This window comes from Coenobita brevimanus, chromosome 30 (genome assembly GCF_032717465.1).
Source record: "Coenobita brevimanus isolate Jiangsu-jjx chromosome 30, ASM3271746v2, whole genome shotgun sequence".
Lineage (NCBI taxonomy): Eukaryota > Metazoa > Arthropoda > Malacostraca > Decapoda > Coenobitidae > Coenobita > Coenobita brevimanus.
The window spans coordinates 35,834,895-35,845,650 of NC_136983.1; positions in this window are offsets into that span (position 1 = coordinate 35,834,895).

A 10,756-nucleotide genomic window follows, 5' to 3' on the forward strand; every position below is an offset into this window, starting at 1 on the left:
CTCTACCGGTGAGAACAGTTTGAAGGAGCACTGGCCAATACTCCTTGGGACAATCAAAACCCGTAGCTACCCTCTCAAACAACTGAAAATACTTTGTTAAATCAGACTCACCAAAAGGAGGGACAAGTTTAACATTCTCAGCCACATCAAAATCATCAGAGCTAGATGATCCAGTTCCACCTTGTTTCATGCGACACTCATGGTCTGCCTGAATCCTAGCAAGTTCAATTTGTGCCCGAGCCTGCACCTGTGCCTCCTGAATACGAGCATTTGCCTGAAATTCAGCCTCCTGAATACGAGCCTGAGACTCCGCCTCCTTAGCATTTGCCTGAAACTCAGCCTCCTTAGCACGAGCCTCCTGCAGAGCTAGCTGCAACTCAGCTATTTCAATCTGCGTTTGCTCACTTGGAGGAGTCACACTAAACAAGCTTTCACCAATCATGCCAACAATTTGATCCTTAGAATGATGAGAGTGAACTGCAATTCCCAATTGTTGAGCAACAAGCTCAAGTTCATTCCCTGTTCTGTTTTCTACATCACACACTGCTTGCACATCTGACAAAAAATCTTTGGCTTCACCAAGTGTAGTAATAGTAGACATCATGAATAAATTACAGTCACAAAATATCAAGCAATATCCTCATGATAATATCCTGAATATCCTGATAAGAGGTCGCCAAATTTATGTTACGGAACAGAGAAAGATAACGTACACTTTAAGTGAGAATACTAAAAATCACTACTGTCTCGTAAAGTTCCAGGTTCAAAACAAAAGAGTTAGGTAAAATTACAAGCTAAAGTTTAATGCTCAAACTAACAACAAAACATTCAGGACTCATAAGGATAATGTAATGGCAAAAAACAGGTTAAATATATGGTTAACTGCAATAGCCTCTATTAACACGAAATTAGCAAGAGTAAATTTATCTAAGTCAGCCCTGATAAAATGACAATACCAGATAATACTCAGTGAATGCAAGATATATTATTACAGATACAAAATATTATTACCACTGGCTGGCAATATGAATCACAGAAACTTTACTAGGCCTACGAATCAACACCTTATGCTATACAGTACAAGAACAAAATGTAATAACACTTATACTCAAATTACACAGCTGCTAGATGGTTGGAGACTTCCTGAGCACTCACAATAATAACAACTGTACAGGGGAGGACAGAGATGTGAGCAAAATGAGGAGTAGATCTAAGTGGCAATAATGCAGAGACTGAGCTCATTATATAGGGGCCGGCAGAGCTTGATACAACTTGTAAGAAGGATGCACAAATGAAGCCATGGGGACAAAGAGTTGACAATCCTGCTCTGAACAACAGAAAGAACGACTTACTCTACTATAAGGGAGGAGGGGGGGAGTGAGGTAGAACACGCTCGTGATCAAACATGCAGCATACTGTACGTTAGAATTACACAAAGGATGATGAAATCATAGGCTATGTAACAGTATATATATATAAAAAAAAAAAAAATTTTCTCTCTCTCTCTCTCTCTCTTTATCTATCTATCTATCTATCTATATATATACTGTATATATCTATCTATCTATCTATGTATAAACTGAGTTCCATCTACGGTTCAATCGACACCTGTGTTTTCTATCGATTTTTTCCAGTTCGATATGACTTCTAAGTTGAGTATTTCGTCAGGAGATCTCAAAAGACGTCAGCAAATTTAAAAGAACTTTGCACCCTTCGCCTGGTGTGATGTTGAAAGGGGTAAAACTGCCCCTTTTACTCTAACCTGGCTTAAAACTGCCATCTCTCCATTGTGAATAGTGAGTTGTAAGAAGAGGTTTATTTTATTTTTTTTTAATGTGAGGAAGAAGGAACCAAAGGCCACGAGCCTGCAATAACTGTTCCCTCCAAGAGAAAAGCAAAATAAAAAAGAGCCAAATTCAAGATCCGATCATTTCGAGGTGCCTGGACACACTGCGTTTGAAAGACTGGAGATCGTAGCAAGTAGGAAATACAGACAGAGGGAGACAGTTCCAGAGTTGACCTGTTGCATAAATGAAGGACTGGGAGTAACGGTTAACTCTTGCATTAGAAAGTCGGACAGAAAAGGGATGAGAGTTTGCTGCCAGACGGGTGCTACTCGTCCGTCGCAGAGGTGGAGGAATGCATGCAGACAGTTCAGAGGAGCAGCGACCATTGAAGTAGCGATCGAAAAGAGATAAAAATGCAACAGTGCGGCGAAGGGACAGAGGTTGAAAGGAGTCAGAAAGAGGAGGAGGGTTAATGAGACGAAAAGCCTTTGATTCCACCCTACTGAGAAGAGCTGTAAGTGAGGAACCTCCCCACACATGCGAGTTGTACTCCACACAGGGGCGGATAAAACCCGTCTATAGAGTCAACAATTGTGCAGGGATAAAAAAGGAATGGAGTCGACTTAGCACACCTTATCTCTTGGAAGCATATTTTACAAAAGATGTAATACGATCTTTCCAAGATAATTCCCGAGTGAATGAAACCCCAAGCATGTTCAAGGATGATGCAGGATTAAGCTGAATATTATTAAACATTAGTGGGTACACCTATGGATGATTTTGTCGGATTGATAGGTGTAAGAACTGAGTCTTTGATGCATTAAAAACAAGATTATTTTTACCCCAGTCGGAGATACGAGCCAATTCGGACATTAGGTGTGCCATAGCGTCATCCCTTGTTTGTTGAAGTAACTGCTGAGATGGGCGTTGCGGGAACTGAATGGAAAGGTGAAGGGTGGAGTCATCAGTGTATGAGTGGATAGGGTTAGATATACAGTTTAGGTCATTGATGAATAAAAGGAAGAGAGTTGGTGATCAGACAGAGCTCTGAGGAACACCACTGTTGATAGATCTAGGAGAAGAACGATGGCCGCCTAAAACAGCGGCTATAGAACGACCAGAAAGGAAACTAGAGATGAAGGCACAGACAGAAGGATAGAAACCGTAAGAGGGCAATTTGGAAATTAAAGATTAATGCCAGATTGGACCAAAAGCCTTTGAGATGTCAAGTGCAATGACAAAGCTTTCGTCAAAGTCCCGAAAGGAGGATGACCAGGAGTTTGAAAGGTAGGTGAGGAGATCGCCAGTGGAGCGCCCATGACGGAACCCATACTGACGATCAGAGAGAAGGTTGTGATACGAAAGATGCTTTAAAAATTTTTTATTAAGAACTGACTCGAAACCTTTCGTGATACATGATGTTAAAGCAATTGGACGATAGTTAGAGGGTTGGGAAAGGTCACCCTTCTTTGAGACTGGCTGAATGAGAGCAAACTTCCAGCAAGAAGGAAAAGTACAAGTTGATGGACAAAGAAGAAAGAGTTTGCCTAGCCAGGGTGTAAGCACAGAAGCACAGTTCTTGAGAACAACAGGAGGGACTCCATCAGGCCTATATGCCTTGTTGGTACTGAGGCATGTGATGGCAGAAAATACATCGGCTGAAGAAATTTTAATGTCACCCATGAGGAAGTCAGAGGGGGGAAGCGCTGGATGATCAGCACCAGAATTGTCTAAGGTGGAATTGAAGGAGAAAGTCTGAGCGAAGAGATCTGCTTTATCAGTTGAAGAAATAGCTACAGAACCATCAGAGTAGAAAAGAGGAGGGAAGGATGAGGAGGGAAAGCTGTTAGAAAGTTTTTTGGCGAGGTGCCAGAAGGAGTGAGAAGAATTCGAGTTGGAGGGTTGAAAGCATTTAGTACGGATGAAATTATTTTTAGCAAAGCGAAGAACAGACTTAGCAAGATTCCGGGCAGAAATGTATGAATAATGTGATTCAGGGTGGGTTGGCTCCGGTACCTTTTATAGGCCCTGTCCTTGTTGCAGACAGCATTAGAACAAGCGTGATTAAACCAAGGCTTTCTTGCTTTAGTCAAAGGATATGAGAAAGGAATGTATGCTGCCATGCCCGAGAGAATAACCTCCGTAATGCACAAGGCACATTCAGATGGCTCTCAGCCATGGAAGCAATAATCATTCCAGGGAAAATCAAAGAAGTACTGCCTGAGGGCCTCCCAATCCGCAGCGCCAAAGTGCCACAGACGACATTTCTTTGGAGGGTCCACAGGCCATACCGGAGTGATAGGACAGGTTAAGGTGATAAGGTTGTGATCGGAGGAGCCCAACAGAGAGAAAAAATTAACAGTGTAAGCAGAAGGATTAGTTTTAAGGAAGAGGTCAAGTATGTTGGAGCTCTCTCCAAGGTGGTCATGTGCTGTACAAGCTGCTCTAGATCATGAAGGATAGAAAAGGTGTAGGCTTGTTCACCACGTGGATCAGTGAAAGGAGAGGAGAGCCAAAGGTGGTGGTGAACACTGAAATCTCCTGGAATGGAAATTTTAGAGAAAGGAGAAATGGATACTAGAATAAGATGCTAACTATGAAGAAGTGCTATATAGAGGATGTAAACCTAAGGCATTGTCTTTTTCTGCCACTGAGGAGCATAAAATATGCTACAGATGGGCGAAAATCTAGACCAAGTTAGAGTAAAAACATTGAAGTACTTTTTAAAAATGTTATTCATATATTTAAATCCTTTCAAGTGAAAGTATCCCTTACCAAAATGTGTGATTTGGGGGAATGTTATATTTTATGCTACGCCGCCACCTGCAGTTTGCGTCATGTGGTGGAGTGGTGGACTGCTGACCAAGAGAATGCGATAGCAATCCCAGGCAGGTGCTGGGAACAGTTTGTGGAACCTGAATTTCATCCAGTCATTCTTAGTTTATTTATTACATGATCCACCAACATATAAACAACACCAGCGCTAACCCTTTGTGGGCAAATGGGGTCCCTGTGGATACCAGCATGTTTTTAAAATGTTGCCATTAAGCCATTTTTTACTTTCACAGCCTGGCCTCTCATGACTTTTATTGCAGATGGTTATTTTATATCCTCATAAAATGAGTTATTTAAGAGGAGCCTGTGGAGTCACATGGAGAGACAGGCTGACAAATGAGGATATAAAGGAGCGTTGTGGTGTGGATGTGATAGGGAGCGTTATGAGGAACACACTGACGTGGTTTGGCCATGTGGAGAGGATGGAGGGAGAGAGACTGATGAAGAGAGTGTATGTGAGTGATGTGGAGGGAGGAAGAGGGAGGGGGAGGCCGAGGATGAGATGGAGGGATGGGGTGGAGAGGTATATGAGAGAGGGGTGTGTGAGTTGGAAGCAGGGCAGATAAATGGCGGGGGACAGGACGACGTGGAGGCGATTTGTTTGTGGCCACCCCAAACTGGATTAAGGCGTCTGGCAATAGATAGATAAAATTTGAACAAAAAAACTTCCACGATTAAGGAGTGACATTGCAATAAATGTCAGTGGGGTCCACCAGGACCCCACCTGGCCTTTCGTGTGACTAATTTTTAAAATATTTTTTTCAGATATTTCAGATTATAATTATTAGGACAATTTCAATACCAATAGCAAAGATTTATGCCTCAATGGCAATGGCAGAAGGTGACCAAGAAGAAGAAAATTATTCAGATGGTGATTTATCTGTATCCGACGCTGATGATTATGATGTGCTTGAACTATCGGACAGTGAAATTAGTGTGAGTAGTCTTGGGTCTCCTGTGAGTGCTGATGATAATTCTGAAAAGGCAAGTGGTGGTAGTAATACAAAAGATGCTCATCAAGAGGATAAAACAAGAAATTGTTGTACCAGATTTGAACATTATAGGGATAGTTTTATTTTATGATCTTGATAATTTACTTTACACATGAACTTGTTAGTATTTTGAGAACCTGTTCCAAGAATACTGACAATCAGACATTTAAATAAGTGTAGAATCAGTACTTCCACACTCAAACTTTAATTATATTGTGATAAAATGCAAAAATTTTAAAATAATAATAATAATAAACAAAACAAAACAAAAAGAGACACTTGGTGGGTTGGTCCCACGTGCCGTATCCTGGGCAACATATACACAAAGTTTAGTAGATATAACTTTATGAATATGGCAGAAATACACCATGAAGGTTTGGGGTCTGCCAGGACCCCATCAGCCTTCCGTGTAACTTGGTAACCCCTTACCCACGAAGGGCTAACACCGTCACACCAACCCCGAATCAGAGCCCAAGCATAAAACCACAATACTTGGCGGGTGAAAGTACCAGTGATGACATGTGGGGGTGATCTATTCTATTTTGAGAAGGTAGAATGACTTGAGCCTCGGGAACGGACAGGGTAGTCAATGCCCACAGCTAAATAACAAAAATATCCTGTCCAACAGGCTGTCTATTAATCCATTTGGCCTGATGCTGTAAAGTTACTACTCCAATGGTCACTGCTCCTCTGAATTGTCTGCTTGCATCCCTCCACCTCTACAACGGGGACGTAGCACCTGTCTAGCTACAAACTCTCATCCCTTTTCTGTCCAACTCTAATGCAAGAGTTAACCGTTACTTCCCGTCCTTCATTTATGCAACATGTCAACTGTGGAACTGTCTTCCTCTGTCTGTATTCCCTACTTCATAATTATGATATCAAGTCTTTCAAACACAGTTTGTCGAGGGATCTCGAAATGAACGGATCTTGAATTTGGCTCTTTTGTATTGTTTTTGTTTTTATTTTCCTTGGAAAGAAATATTTGCAGGTTTCTGGCCTTTGGTTCCTTCTTCCTTGCATAAAAATATGCTAATTTCTCTCGTTAACGTCCAATTGATTTTTTTTACTTTTGGAGATGCCCTTTATGGTGAAGGAGTTATGTGAAAGGTATATGAAGCCTCTCCAAATTGATGTCTTTCCCGTGATGAGAGAGAGAGAGAGAGAGAGAGAGAGAGAGAGAGAGAGAGAGAGAGAGCAAAAATGAAGAATACTGGCACTGATAACCTGACGAGGAAAGATTCATAATATTCCCCCTCCAGTTGTCACTCGCAAGCGGGAAGGCTACATCTGGATCAATCCAGACTTGAAACTTGGTAAACCTTTTTTGAATTTTAAAACTGTGGTACATTTCGTGTGCTGTAGTGTTATTGTAAAAAGGCGTGCAGGTGAGATGAAATGACACACGGACGGACAACACACACACACACACACACACACACACGAACGAACAGCCGGAGAGAGCAGACGTCCCAGCCATCGCTCCTAACCTTAAGTAGTTTCAGGAATTTTGTCTGTCCTGTCTCCTAAGGTCTTGTCTTAAATTTAAAATAATGAAAGTTAATAGACTACCAAAAATGTAAAGACTTATTGGCTATAGTATACATGAATGTTTGTAGTTTTTTCGGTAACAGCTGTTTTGGTACTTTACATTAAACATGGCCGAAAATGTAAACAATGAGGGACTCGAATTTCAAAGATTTGATACAAATACCAATGTCATGGACCTGGTTAAAACATTAATTACGAGGATTAGTGAACTTGAAAAGAAAGTAGAGAATCTAGTGATAAAAGATGTGTCTGAAAATACGGATAGTACCATACAGTCTGATCCAATCCAATGAAACAGCGAATGAAGCGATTAGGAATTTGAAGCGGGAAAATGTTGAATTGAGGAGGAAACTAGAAGAGAGTACTAACAAAACGGAGAAGGTGAGTAATGTATTAGAAGAGCATAAGGCAAAGTGGGCACATGTAGAAGAAGAACAGAAAGAAGTGGTCAGCTTAACCCGCCCCATCCCAACCACTTTTCGACCACTGATAACCCCCAATCCCGACCATTTTTTGACCTTTTTTTTTTTTTTTTGCTTAAACTTTCGCTTTTGGTCAGAAACAATGGTCGGTGGCAAAGAAATTGGTCCCCGGGGTCCCTAATTAGCTTAACCAGGTATGCCTTGGTCCCACCTGGCCCCGTGTTCTCCCTAGGCGGTCTGAGCCTCAAACGTTTTCTATGGTATTATAAGTCTGGGAAACCAATGAAAGTAAGTAGAAATGAATTTATTACAAACATAAAAACATGTGATAAAAGAGTATATTGGATTTTATACAAAAATAGAGCAGAAATAAGCATTGTACCATCGTGCGAAACGAGCAAAATCGGCCAACTTGGTCACGATGAATCGCTAACATTCTAAAATCATGATACATATAATTTTTTTTACTTACATAATACTTCTACAATAACATTATACCATTTTACATTTTATTGAACTGTTTTTACGTATTCACAGGCCTTTTGATAACATTTAGCATAATGTTAGCGCTTATCTACGTAGTGAGTGAACTCGCTGTGACTGTTGTTTCAACTCGAATTGTGCTTTTTCTACTTACATAATACTTTTCTAATATTATTATACACTTTTCAACTTTATAGAACTGTTTTGAGATTATTTCAGGCCTTACGTAAATATATAGCGTAATAATAGCGCATAATAACACACACGGTGAAGTCGCTATGACAACTATTTCAACTTACAACCTATTTTTGTACTTATATAAAAATTCTCCACTAACATTGCACATGTTAACACTTGATATAATCGATATCACATCATTTCTGAACTTACGATGGAACTGAGCGTCATATTTGCGTGTACTTACACAGGGAGTGTTATCGCGATATCATTTGTTTCATCTTACACTAGTATTCAACTTATAAAATACCTTACTACTAACATTACAACATCTTCCACTGTATATAATTTCTATCACATACTTACTGACCAGAATGTGGGTGTACTCGTGACATCAATTATGACAACTTACACTAATGTTCAACTTATACGTTTTATTCATGCTAACATTACACCCGTTTCCACTTTATTTCCTTGCTATCACATATTTACTGACCAGATTTACACAGTGGGTGTAGTTTGATAACAATTCTTTCCACTTACACTAATTCTTATCTTATACATTACTTTTCTGAAAAAATAACACCGTTTCAACTTTATATTTGACTTAGCACCTACTGACTGGCCTTACCATTATCATGAGCGTCATTTCGCCTTCCCACACAGTTTCAGTAGTGTAGGAAATTATGATACTCCTTGAAACAAGGCTGAAGGCACAACGCAACATTGCACTCGACACACTAGTATCTTGTGTCTTTTCTCTGAGTGGATGGTCTGACTGTCCAGTGCCTACATACATGGCAGCGACATTGGGGTTTACGACGGTTTGGTTCGGAAGGGATTGCGCTGGGATAGTGGCGTCCTGCAAGACGTAGGGGAGTCTGAGCAGCCCGGGGGGTGCGGGTGCGGTGTGTGGGTCTGTCCTGGGCATGCTTGGCGATTATTTCACGTGCCAGCTCCCTCACAAACCCCTCAAAGGTCTCAGATACTCCGGAGGTCATTGCGTGCAGGTAGTGGGCGTTCAGGACCGTGATGTCAAGCAAGTGGAAAAAGAGTTTCTTGTACCACTTCATCGTGGTCCTGGCACAGTCAGCACTTGAAATCATCGAGTCTGACTGATCAACTTGCCTCATGTTCAGATTATAGGCAAGTACAGACTCAGGTTTCCATTCGTTGCGCCTCCTCTTGCTACGGTGATCCACGGAGTCTGTGCGGTGCATCAGGGGGCTGTGAACAGTTGATAGGAGGCAAACTTCCCTGTTGTGGTTCCACAGGGTTGCAAGGATGTTATTGGCCTGGAAGAAAACCACCTCGTTCTTGTCAAGTTTCCTCCCTATCTTGACCATATGGCGACGGTTTCTCTTGACTGTACCACAGACTCCGGTGTTGTGTTGGTGGAGGAACCTAGCGAGAAGAGGGCTAGTGTACCAGTTGTCCAGGTACAACACATGACCACGATGAAGGTACTCTTCTATCATTGTCTTCACCACGGCCCCAGAGAGTCCTATACTCCGATCTTCTATTATATCTGTCTGTGCGCCCGTGTACAAGAATATGTCTTGCACATAACCAGTCTTACAGTCACACATAACAAAGATCTTGAACCCAAAACGGTGTCTCTTGCTGGGTATGTACTGCCTAAAGGAAATATTGCCTCTCCACAACACAAGACTCTCGTCTATGACGAGGTCTCTGTAGGGATAAAATGAGGAGCGGAACATTTCCCGTAAATGATCAAATACCAGCCTAATTTTCCTCATTTTATCGGTGTTATTTGCATTGGCTGGATCATCTGCATCAAAAAAGTGGAGGCGGCCGAGAATATACTGAAATCGGTTACGACCCATCACCTTTCCAAAGAAAGGTGTGAGGATGATTGGGTCAGTTGTCCAGTAGGCAGGAATTTGGTTTTTCCTTACCACACTCATCAAGATAACCAGGGCCAAAAATAGGAACATCTCTGAAATAGTCACGGGATAGTCATACTGTTCGGAATGCCTGCTCGTGGTTCCCAAACGTTCACTTTCACGGCGCTGTGATTGTGAAAAAATATTAGTTTGTTCAACTATGCGCCCAACAAACGCCTCACCAAAGAACAAGTTGAAAAAATCCAACCGTGACGAACCTGCATTTACACCTGGAGCCGTGCAACCTGACCGCCACTCCTCAGTGAAAGGGTGAATGATGGGAGTAAAATTACTCCCATCTTCCCAGTTCCACGTGACACCACCGTCTCCAGCCACGTCACCATCGTCCCCTTCGTCTGGGTGGGGTGGTGTGGGTGGTGGGGTTGGTTGGGGAGGTGGAGAGCGGCGCCTCTCATCACTCGCACTTCTCTTCCCTCTCCCTTTTCCTTTACCCTTTCCCTTCCCTTTCTTTCCTTTCCCCACATCCTGGGGCTGTGGGGAGGAAGTTTGGGAATATTCAGGGGCGAAAGAAGTGCTGGGGAGTGACTCAACCTCCTCTCCCCTAGGCCTACGAGCACCACGTGCTCGTGCTGCCTCCCTCA